This window comes from Heptranchias perlo, chromosome 35, assembly GCF_035084215.1.
Source record: "Heptranchias perlo isolate sHepPer1 chromosome 35, sHepPer1.hap1, whole genome shotgun sequence".
In the NCBI taxonomy this organism is placed as follows: Eukaryota; Metazoa; Chordata; class Chondrichthyes; order Hexanchiformes; family Hexanchidae; genus Heptranchias; species Heptranchias perlo.
In genome coordinates this window covers 11,732,759-11,744,767 of record NC_090359.1, presented here as the reverse complement: position 1 = coordinate 11,744,767, position 12,009 = coordinate 11,732,759, and positions in this window count along the sequence as shown.

Sequence of the window (12,009 nt, the reverse complement as noted above, 5' to 3'; positions counted from 1 at the left end):
ATTTCTGCGGCCTGGAGGAGTCCGTGTTCCATCTGTACACTGGGTGTGCGAGACTGCAGCCCCTGTTCCATTATTTGAAGGGGCTGCTCCTCAAGTTCTGGCTGCGCTTCAGTCCCACGCTCCTGATCTTTGGCCGCCCGGTGAGGAGGGGGGCTGGCAGGTCGGTGGACGTTCTCGTGGGCCTGCTCCTGGGCCTGTCCAAGGTGGCCATCCACAGGTCTAGGATGATCGTGGTCCGTGGGGGCGGTCGCTCGGCCTGTCTGCCTCTCTTCCGCGGAATGCTCCGCGCCCGGGTGGCCCTGGAGATGGAGCACGCGGTGTCTGCCGGTACGCTCGAGGCTTTCCGCGGCCGGTGGGCACCGCAGGGGCTGGAGTGCATCCTGGACGAGGATAATAAAATTTTAATTTGAACACTTGGTTTTGGTTTATTTGGTTTTTAGTATTTAAGCACACCCCACACCCCCCCTTCTTATAAAAGGGGGGCCTAATAAAAAAAATTAAAAAAAAATCTGATCACATCTCTGTTGGGTTGTCTTTGAGACACACCAGCTCGGCATTGGAGGTGTTTGTGGCTGAACTGCCACTGAGTGGAGAGCAGAGAGAGCAGAGAGAGCAGGCCCTTGCCCGGGTCCCTCTGAGTCAAGGAGAAGGAGAAGGAGAAGGAGAAACCACCATCAACAAGGAGGGAGGGAGAAGAAGAATACGACCAAAGAGCAGCCGGGAGGGGTTGTGCTGCTGCTGCTGGTTTGCGACACCGAACAGAGGGAGGAAGAGGAGGTCGGTGCAGTGAGGTGCGTCGGCTGAAGGTAGGGGGAGGAAGAAGACCTTAGAGGACAGGGGGTCCCCCCCAAGTGTCTGGCCCAGGACAGCTGGAGCTGCCTGGGTGAAGTTACTTTTTCAATCTTTGGAGGACTGAGCCTAGGCAGCTCCAGCTGTCTAGGGGAAGACATCTCCTCCCCCTGCCCACCGGAAGACAGACAGAAGAAGATCCACCTTTTAAGGTGCAACCCCGCCCCACTTCCACCCACATCTGCAGCAGCCTACCCCTGCAGACTCCCTCCTTCCCATTCCACCATTAATCCCTCCCACCTTCTCTTGCTCTCCCGGATATTCTGGGGGAAAATAAAACCAGCAAAGGGGCCCCTCTCCCAACCAAGCTCTGGGATTCGGGGAGAGAGGTTTCCTCAGGGCTTCTTTTAAAAAGGCCTAATTTCATCAGTAGGCCCGAGACTTGGGGTGGGTGTGGCTCTCTAGGTCATGGCGTCACCATCTTCGCCGGTGCCGGGACCCAGCAGGACGTATGCGGCGGTTACCTCGGGGGCCGCTCCTACAGTTCGTGCCGCTCCTGCTGGGCCGGCGCCTTTCCGCCTCATTACGAGGAAGCATGGGGTGAAGAGCTACGCCCACCCCAACATGACCATTGAGGCCTGCGTAAAGGCCATGGCCGAGGTTGTCGGCCCCTCGGCCATCGTCGCGGCCTCGAAAATGTACGGGAGGGCGGTGTTCTTCCTGAGGTCCGAGCGGGCGGTGTCCCTGGCCCTTAGTAAGGGGCTCACGGTGGGCGGGACCTTCCTGCCGGTGGACCCGCTGGAGGCCACCGCGCAGCGAGTCATTTTATCCAACGTCCCGCCTTTCCTGTCGGACGAGCTCCTCCTCCCCCACCTACGTCAACTGGGGGAGGTGAGGTCGGGGGTAACGCCGCTGCCGCTCGGACTCAGGGAGAACAGCCTCCGGCATGTTTACTCCTTCCGTCGCCAGGCATTCGTCAAGCTGGCACGGGAGGAGGTTACGGAGGGGGGCTTTAACGCCCTCCACGAGGGGACCCCTTACCGTGTCTTTTGGACGGCAGAGGGTGGGCGGTGCCATGCCTGTAAGGAGGTGGGGCACCTGAAGAGGAACTGCCCTGCCTCTCAGGCCGCCAAAACAGCTACGGCGGCCGGGGCTGGCGCCGCCACCGCTCCTCCCCCCAACCCCGCCCCCGCGTCGGGAGAGTCAACTGCGCGGGTGGAGGTTGGCGTCGAGGCCTCCGCCAGGGGGGAGGAGGGGAACCCTCGCCAGAGAAAGGCGCGGAGAAAGAGGAAGAATCTAGAGGCTGGTCCCCGGGACAGAGAAGATCTGAGTCAGCCCGAGGCCGTGACCGCGGCCAGTCAACATCTCGCGGTCGCGACAGAGCCCGGGCTGGCGGGTGATCAGGAGGGAGCGGAGGCGGGGGTCCCAGCAGACATGGAGTCCCCCCTCCCTCCGCGACCCTCCTGGAAGAAAAAGAGGCACCACTCCCCGGAAGCGAACGGGCTCCCTGCTAAGGGACGGCCCCCCGTGGAAGGGGAGTCGGTGCCGGTCGCGGATCCTGCGGCCCCGCCCGTGACATCCGAACAGCGGCGGGGGTCATCTACCTCTCGGGGGGAGGAGATCGTGCCCGTGCCTCCCGGGGGGGATGGAGAGACCCCGCCGATGGGGGGGGTCGCGGATCCGCATTTACCCGACACTACCCTGTTCACCGGGTCGGGTGTCCTGGGTGCCGGGGTGGGCGAGGCCGTTGCGGCCAAATTCGTCTGCCCCCGGCTCGACCTCTCCCAGGACCTGCTCGACCTGGTGGTGGGTTTTAATCAAAATATCTCACCGGCCGGGTCGGTCGGTGGCGACGTGGGTGCGGGGACCCCCTCCTCTCAGTCTCTGGGCACGGAGCCGGGGGAGGTGGGAGAACTTGAGTACACGTTCTCCCCGGTTTCCCCGGGTTCCCCTTATATCCGGGTGCCGGTTTTTCACCGCTCGGAGGCTGGGGAGGGTCCCCGCCCGGCGCCGCCGTCTGACTCGGACCCCCCGGTGGAGCCCGGGGAGGACTCCTCTGCCGACGATCCTGGGGGTGGGATCGTGGCGGAGGCGGGGCCGGCCGGCGCGGCCGTCTCGTTCCCCGCGCTTTGTGCGGGGAGCGGGTCGGCCGCGGGCGACGATGATCCGGAGGAGGACGGGGACTCGGTGGTGGGCACTGGGGAGGATTTAGAGTTCGCCGCCAGTGAGGTGGTGGATGCCCTCGTGCCCTGCACCGAGTCTCCCCTCATCCCCGTTGAGGAACTCCGGGATTTTGCGTCCGGTTGGAGCCGTCGTCGCGATGGCGTCCGGCTGGCCCTCGACCGTTGGTCGGAGCCGGCGCAGTTAATCCGCTCGGTCCGGGCCGCCGTCGCGTCCGTGGCCGCGGAGGGGGACGGCGGCGGGGTCGGGCTGCGTCGGCTCAGATCCCTCCTCACCGGGCTCTTGAGGGAGTGGCGGTCGACTAGCGGCCCCGCTCCCTCCGCGCGTTAGCTTGAAGTAGGTTGCGCTGTGCTCTCGCCATGGAGATCACCATAGCCAGCCTCAACATCAACGGCGGCAGAGACGCCCGCCGTAGATTTGACAAGTTCTCGGTCCTTCGGGACAGGAAGTATGCGGTGTGCTTTCTGCAGGAAACCCACACCGTTCCGGGAGACGAGGCCACGTGGATCCTGGAATGGGGAGGGGGGGTCTACTTGAGTCACCTCGCCAGCGTTTCGAGCGGGGTGGCCATCTTGTTGGCCCCGACTTTTCAGCCGGAGATCTTGGGGGTCAAGGAGCCGGTGCCGGGCCGCTTGCTCCACGTAGCCCTTCGCCACGGGGACGTGCCGCTTCACCTGGTGAACGTGTACGCCCCCTGGTCCGGAGCCGAGCAAGTGAGCTTCTTTGAAGAAGTGTCCACTTACCTAAACTCCATCGACGCCGGCGAGTGCATTATCCTCGGGGGGGATTTTAACCGTACCCTCGAGGCGAGGGACCGTTCCGGTCCCGCGGATCGCCGGTCGGCGACGGGGAAGTTGAGGGACCTGGTCGGGTCCTTCGACTTGGTGGACGTCTGGCGGAATCTCCATCCCGACTCCAGCCAGTTCACCTTTGTGAGGGCTGCAGGAGGGAGCACCAGAATCGACCGCCTGTACGTTTCGCGGGCGTACGTCTCCTGCGTCCCGTCGGCCTCCATCCGGCCGGTGTCGTGCTCGGACCACCACCTGGTATGGATGGAGCTCGCTCTGCTCCGCGCCCGGTCGGGGTCCGCGTACTGGCACTTTAACAACCGGCTGCTGGAGGACGCGCGGTTCCGGGACTCGTTCCGTCTGTTCTGGAGCGACTGGAGAGGGAAGCGGGGAGGCTTCTCCTCCTTGAGGCTATGGTGGGACGTGGGCAAGGCTCACGTCCGCCTCTTCTGTCAAGAGTACGCGAGGGGGTCGACTAAGAGACGGGAGTCTGAGGTCAAGCGGTTGCAGCAGGAGGTGCTTGGCCTGGAGTCCCGTCTCGGTCAGGCCGCCGAGGATCCGGCCCTGCGGCAGGTGTACGAAGAGAGGAGGGACGCTCTGAGGGACCTGCAACTGGTCGGGTCCCGAGGAGCGTACGTGAGGTCGCGGCTCCAGCTCCTGCGGGACCTGGACCGCGGCTCTCCCTTCTTCTACTCGCTGGAAAAGTGGCGGGGGGCTCGTAAGCAGCTCCTTACGCTGCTGGCCGACGACGGGTCCCTCGTCTCGGACCCGGAGGGAGTCAGGGCCCGTGCTCGATCTTACTACGAGGCTCTGTTCTCTCCGGATCCGTCCAGCGAGGAGGCGCGCAGAGTTTTGTGGGAGGACCTGCCGAAGGTCGGCCCGGAGGACGCTGAGCGTCTGGACGCTCCGCTCAGTTTGGCGGAGCTGACGGGCGCCCTCCACCAGCTCTCCAGGGGCAAGTCCCCGGGGCAGGACGGGCTGACCGTGGAGTTCCTCAGGGCCTTCTGGGACGTCCTGGGGGGCGACTACGCGCGGGTCCTGGGGGAATGTCTGGCGACCGGGGAGATGCCCCTTTCGTGGCGCAGGGCGGTCGTGGTCCTGCTGCCTAAGAAGGGGGATCTCCGCAACCTTAAAAACTGGCGCCCGGTCTCCCTCCTCAGCACGGATTATAAGGTCTTTGCCAAGGCGATGTCTGCTCGCCTGGGCACCGTGCTGACCCACATGATCCACCCCGACCAGTCCTACACGATCCCGGGCCGGAAGATCCACGATAACATCCACCTGGTCCGGGACCTGATCCACCATTCCCAGAGGGCTGGTCTGTCGGTCGCCTTCCTTTCCTTAGATCAGGAGAAGGCGTTCGACAGGGTGGATCACGAGTACCTATTCGGGACTCTGCGCGCTTTCGGGTTCGGGTCGCATTTCGTCGCCCGGATCCGACTTCTGTACGCCGCCGCGGAGTGTCTGATTAAGGTTAACGGATCCTTGACGGCGCCCCTTCGCTTCGGGAGAGGAGTGCGTCAGGGGTGCCCCATGTCCGGCCAATTATACGCCGTCTGCGTGGAGCCTTTCCTGCGCCTCTTGCGCAAGAGGTTGTCGGGACTGGCTCTGCGCGAGCCGGGCGTGGAGGTCGTCCTTTCGGCTTACGCCGACGACGTGCTCCTCGTGGTCACGGATCCCCTTGACTTGCGGAGGATGCGCGAGTGCCAAGAGGTCTACTCTGCGGCGTCTTCCGCAAGGATCAACTGGGAGAAATGTTCCGGACTCCTGGTGGGTCAGTGGCGGGTGGACTCCCTGCCGGAGGAGCTCAGGCCTTTCGCCTGGAGTACCACGCACCTCCGGTACCTGGGAGTCTACCTCGGCCCTGCCGAGGAAGCCTGGCCGGCGAACTGGGAAGAGCTGGAGGCCAAAGTCGCCGCTCGCTCGGCGCGCTGGACAGGACTGCTCCGAGTGTTATCCTACAGGGGTCGTGTGCTGGTCATAAACCAGCTGGTGGCCGCCATGTTGTGGTACCGGTTGGTCACTTTGACCCCCCCCCCCCCTGAGTTTGTCGCCAAGATTCAGAAGAAGTTTGTCGATTTCTTCTGGGCCAAAGGGATACACTGGGTCGCTGCCGCGGTCCTGAGTCTCCCGCTTAGGGAGGGCGGTCAGGGGCTGGTGTGCGTCCGCACCCAGGTGGCAACTTTCCGCCTTCGGACGCTGCGGCGATACCTGTACATTGAGCGTCCTCTTAGATGGCGTGCGCTGGCGACGTATTTTTTCCGCCAGCTGCACGGCCTGAACTACGACACGCAGCTCCTGTTCATCTCGCTGGTGGGCGGCCGCATGTCTTTGCAGGAGCTGCCTGTCTTTTACCAGGATCTGCTCAGGGTCTGGAACACGGTCGCCTCCGGTCGGAGCTCTCGCCCGTCAGGGGTAGCGGCCGTCCTGCAGGAGCCGCTGCTCGGGAATCCGTTCCTCCGCGATATCGGCTTCGGCCACTCGCGGCTGTCGGTGCGGAGGGCCGTGGCCGGTCGGGTGACCAGAGTCAGGGACGTCCTGGATGGCGGTGGGTCGGGTTGGTTGGAGCCGTGGGCGCTCGCCGCACGGATGTCCTCGTGGCGTGCCCGGGACGCGGCCGCCGCCATCCGGGCGTTGAAATCGGCGCTCGGCCCTGACTCCACTCGGGGTGTGGAGGCGGCTCAGGCGTGCGGAGCCATCCCGTCCGACCTGACCCCCGTTCGGACGGAGTTCCTCCTCGGCGCCAAACCCCGGAACCTCCCTCGGGGGGCCGCGCCTCACAACTTGAGTCGTCTCTCGGAAATTCCCTCCGTGCCGTTTCACACCGCGCGGAGGGATTTCCTGTACGGGCTGCTCCTGCACACCATCCACTTCCTCGCCCTCGTCTCTCGGCCGGACACGCCCTGGCGTCCCAGCCTGCCGTCCGGCGGAGACGGGGGTCCCCAGTGGGAGGCTCTCTATACGGGGGTCCTCCCGTGTTACTTTGGGGATCTGGGGTGGAGGGTGGCGCACGGAGCAGTCGCGTGCAACCGGCGGTTACGCCATTTCACGGACACCCAGGCCGCTTGTGATTTCTGCGGCCTGGAGGAGTCCGTGTTCCATCTGTACACTGGGTGTGCGAGACTGCAGCCCCTGTTCCATTATTTGAAGGGGCTGCTCCTCAAGTTCTGGCTGCGCTTCAGTCCCACGCTCCTGATCTTTGGACGCCCGGTGAGGAGGGGGGCGGGCAGGTCGGTGGACGTCCTCGTGGGCCTGCTCCTGGGCCTGTCCAAGGTGGCCATCCACAGGTCTAGGATGATCGTGGTCCGTGGGGGCGGTCGCTCGGCCTGTCTGCCTCTCTTCCGCGGAATGCTCCGCGCCCGGGTGGCCCTGGAGATGGAGCACGCGGTGTCTGCCGGTACGCTCGAGGCTTTCCACGACCGGTGGGCACCGCAGGGGCTGGAGTGCATCCTGGACGAGGATAATAAAGTTTTAATTTGAACACTTGGTTTTGGTTTATTTGGTTTTTTAGTATTTAAGCACAACCCACACCCCCCTTCTTATAAAAGGGGGGCCTAATAAAAAAAAAAGAAAAAAAGAGTTGATCAGGAAAATTAAAATTCTTCTTTGACTCTGGTTATTGATTTGTATTAAAAATAAAGTTGTCATCCTAAACCTACCCCCAGCCAAAGGGGCTTAAATAAAATCAAAAGCAAAAGAAATATATAAATAAACCCGTTTAGGAGACACTGGGTTTGCCCTCGTGTCATCAACCCAAAATAAAGGATATCTAACAAAGGGGCACAACTAATAAACACCAAAATCAAACAAAAGACAAAGAAAACTTAGCAAATTAACTCATAATATTATTGGCAGTGTCTACCATACACTCCAGTCCCTGCTGTGCCCATCGGTCGTGGAAGGCCTCAAGTGTACCTGCAGACAACGCATGCTCCTTCTCCAGGGCCACCCAGGCATGGAGAAAGCCGCGGCAGAGACGTTCGCAGCCAGAGCGACAGCCCCCATGGGCCATATCCAACCTGGACCCGTGGCTGGTCACCTTGGCCAGGCCCAGGAGCAGACTCATGAGGAGGTCCTCCGACTTGCCTCCCCCACTCCGCACCGGGCAGCTAAAGATCAGGAGCGCAGGACTGAAGTGCAAAATTCAATTAACTGTGATGCTGAGACAATATTCAAAGCAATCAAGTAGCCTTGAGTGAATTTGCAAACCAACCATTGGACAGAGAAATGGAAATTCCATCCCATGGATGGTGGGAATCGCCCCCAGTTCTAATATAGAGAATGGGTGTGTCTGAGGATTGGCAGCATGGGGGCATCAACTGGGCAAAGCATTGTGGGATGTGTCATTTTTAGTTTTGATTCTCATGAAATGTTGTTTGGTAAAATTCAGGATATTCAGCGAGAATGAGAGGCAGTGAAGATTACTGAATGCAATGTCACCCACACAAACATCTCCATTAGTGTCAGCTGTGGCTCAGTGGCAGCACTCTCACCTCAGAGTCAGAAGGTTGTGGGTTCAAGTCCCACTCCAGGGACTGGAGCACAAAGTCTAGACTGATACTTCAGTGCAACACTGAGGGAGTGCTGCACTGTCAGACATAAAAACATAAGAAATAGGAGCAGGAGTAGGCCATATGGCCCCTCGAGCCTGTTCCGCCATTCAATCAGATCATGGCTGATCATCGACCTCAAATCCACTTTCCTGCCCAATACCCATATCCCTTGAGTTCAAACATCTATCTGTCTCATACTCAGCTTCCATGGCCCTCTGGGGTAGAGAATTCCAAAGATTCACAACTCTCTGAGTGAAGAAATTCCTCCTTGTCTCACTCTGAACGGCCGACCCCTTATACTGCGACTATGCCCCCTAGTTCTAGACTCTCCAACCAGGGAAAACAATCTCTCAGGCCTGTCAAGCCCCCACAGAACCTTATATGTTTCAATGAGATCATCTCTCATTCTTCCAAACTCTAGAGAGTTTGGGCCCATTCTACTCAACCTCTCCTCAGAGGACAACCCTCTCATCACAGGAAATAATTGAGTGAACCTTCACCTCGAAGGCAAGTATATCCTTGCTTAGATAAGGAGACCAAAACTGTACGTAGTCCTCCAGGTGAGGTCTCACCAAAGCCCTGTAAAACTGTAGTAAGACTTCCTTAGTCTTGCACTCCAACCCCCTTGCAATAAAGGCCAACATGCCATTTGCTTTCCAAATTGCTTGCTGTACCTGCATGCTAACTTTTTGTATTTCTTTGTACGAGGACACCCAACATTTCTCTGAACACCAACATTTACTAGTTTCTCACCATTTAAAAAATATTCTGTTTCTCTATTCTTCCTACCAAAGTGAATAACCTCATATTTCCCCACATCAGATGTGCCATCTTTCAGATGAGACATTATACTGAGGCCCTCTCTGCTCTCTCAGTTGCCTGTAAAAGATCCCATGGCACTAATTTGAGGAGGAGCAGGGGAATTCTCTCCAGTGGCCAATATTTATCCCTCAACCTACATCACTAAAGCAGATTATCTGGTCATTATCACATTGCTGTTTGTGGAACCTTGCTGTGCACAATTTGGCTGCCCCGTTCCCAACATTACAACAGTGACTCGACTTCAAAAGTACTTCATTGGCTGTGAAGCACTTTGGGGCGTCCTGAGGTTGTTAAAGGTGCTATAGAAATGGGAGTCTTTCTTTCTTTCTATTTTTTCCATCGTGTTCCTTTTATGATCAGCGTTCAATGAGGCTAAAGAATATTTAAATCTGATTGAAATGAGACTCTGATGTTCTCTAACAGTCTGGCTCATCACATTGGTGTTTCTCTGAGATCCAAAGTCTTGACAGCTGGTTTCATTGCAAAATGGTTGAGGTTTTCAGTCCTGGATTATGTGATGAGATATGTTGCCTTGGAATAAAAATTTTTTTTTTAGATGGGCTGGAGGGGATGGAAGTGATTCACAGCTGGAGCCACCAATCATTGTACAAACACTAGTCTTTTGGGAGATACAACCCATGAGCATCGTTGACCCACATGAACTGGAAATATAGCTGGTATTTATACCTGTATTGGCCAGAAAGGATCCAAGATGTAGCGAATGACCTGCAGTCATGCAGAGCTTCGACCAAATGGATGGACACCACAAGTTCATCCTCAACAGCCAGGCAGGTGCACACCAGAGACTTCAATTAAGTCCTTTGATTCCTGGCTCTGCGAGTACTTGATTTATGCTTTGCACATGACCTTTAAATTATGTATGGAATACTTGTAGGGAGTCTACCTACAAAGAAGCAGAGCTCTGCCTCGTTGTAGGCAGACTGTAGGAAACATCAGTTGGGTACGGGGTGATTATTAACCTAATAGTCTGTATGGTGTGAACAGTTAACCAGTGTTAGCCCAGTTGAAATCTGTGGAGGGAATACTTGCAGCTGATGCACATGGAAGTTCAGCACATTAAAGACTGGTTTGTCTGAACAATGAAGCCATCAAACCCACCAGCAAATCCAACCCAACTCGGTTGCTGCTCAGCAACATATGAAATGTTTAATATGACATCATATACTTCTAACGTATCCAGACAGTTAAAAAGTTTTTTTTGGGTTCACAAAACTGCAATCCTCTACTACATTCTTAACTTCAGTTGTAAATTCTGGATAATTACAGCTATTGCATCCAGAGTCTTTGAATCCACTCCTAAGTGTCAAGGAGACAAAGGGAGAGCTGGTAGGATTTGGAAAGGATGATAGATTTATGGAGGAGCGATTGTATTGACTTTATGAATTGATGGATGAGTGGTGTGGAACAACAAAAAAGTTACAATATCTAATATTTTGTTACATCAAAGACAACACACAACACCAGTGACAACAGTAACTTCTATTACAGCATTGCTCTTTACTTCTGCTTTCAACACAATCATTCAAATGCATGAATGAAATTTGCATTCAAGGTTTACACAGAATTGAAATTTGACCTTCAACACATGGCCCTGAACATCTAATTCTTCAGAATTACTCCAAAAGGGAAGAAAAACAACTCAGAAATGAACCCGACACTGGAGCTGTTAAATGTCATTAATCTGAAAAAGCTACGACTCAATTTAAGAGACAAAACCCAGTGCAATGTTAGAAACAGTTTATTTCCAGTTAATGACAATTACACATCAAGAGTCCAGATCTCACCTCTTTGTAGAAAGTCAAAAGCTATCAATCCTACAGGATGGGGGTCTGACTAGACTATAAACAGGAGTACTAAACACAATAGGCTTTATCCCTGCAGTCAGTTTAATCACTCTCCCCCAATGTGTGCTTGTCAAACAGGTACACTCCCATGCCATTCTCAGGGGCTCCCAGTCTCTTCAGGTTGGTGATGTGATCTCCAAGCTTCTTGATCATCTTCACTTGTTCATCCAAGTAGTGGGTCTCCAGGAAGTCTCACAACTGGAAGAAAAGATGGAGAATAGTTATGTCCAGCAGGAGATATCGTGGAACATCTAAGTTTCCCCTCGAGCGTTTGGATTTTAATCCTCTTGGTCTGGAGGATTGGCAAGTGTTGCACTTCAGATTGATGCATTTTTTGCATCATTGGAGCAAACTTACTGTACAGTAAGTGCTTAGATCCTGGGGTCACTGGGACACACTTACTGCTAATGTACACAATAGGCCAACTTGCCTGTCTCCCCCCTCCCCAAAAAATTCCAAGAAAGACACAAACAAACAAACCGATTAGGAATGAAGATCTTTTGAATAGGCTCAAGGACAGCAAGGTTCCTCCATCTCTAACTTACCCAAAAGCCCACATTAACAGCATTAGGAACTTACATGAGGGTCTGTCCTCGGTGGACAGTTTGTGCAGATCCAGCAGACTCTGGTTCATATCCTTCTCCATCTGCAGAGCTCTCTGCATCGCCTCCAGACCATTGCTCCACTCATCCTGCTCTGGCTTCTGAAAAGGAAGTCTCAGCCAGTTCACTTAATGGATTAAACAAACGAACAATACACCAGAAAGCATTGAAGGAAAATAGGGTGGAAAAAGTAAAAGTCCATGTTACCATGAACCAATTGTGTTAAGAATATAGAATTACTGAATTAAGCCATCACAACCACAAGAGTCAAATTAATGACAATTAGTGTCGATGCATTTAAAGGGGAGCTCGACATGTACATGAGTGCAAAAGAAATAGAAAGATATGCTGATCACATTCGATCAAGTAAAGTGGGAGGAGGCTTTTCTGGAGCATGGACATAAACATA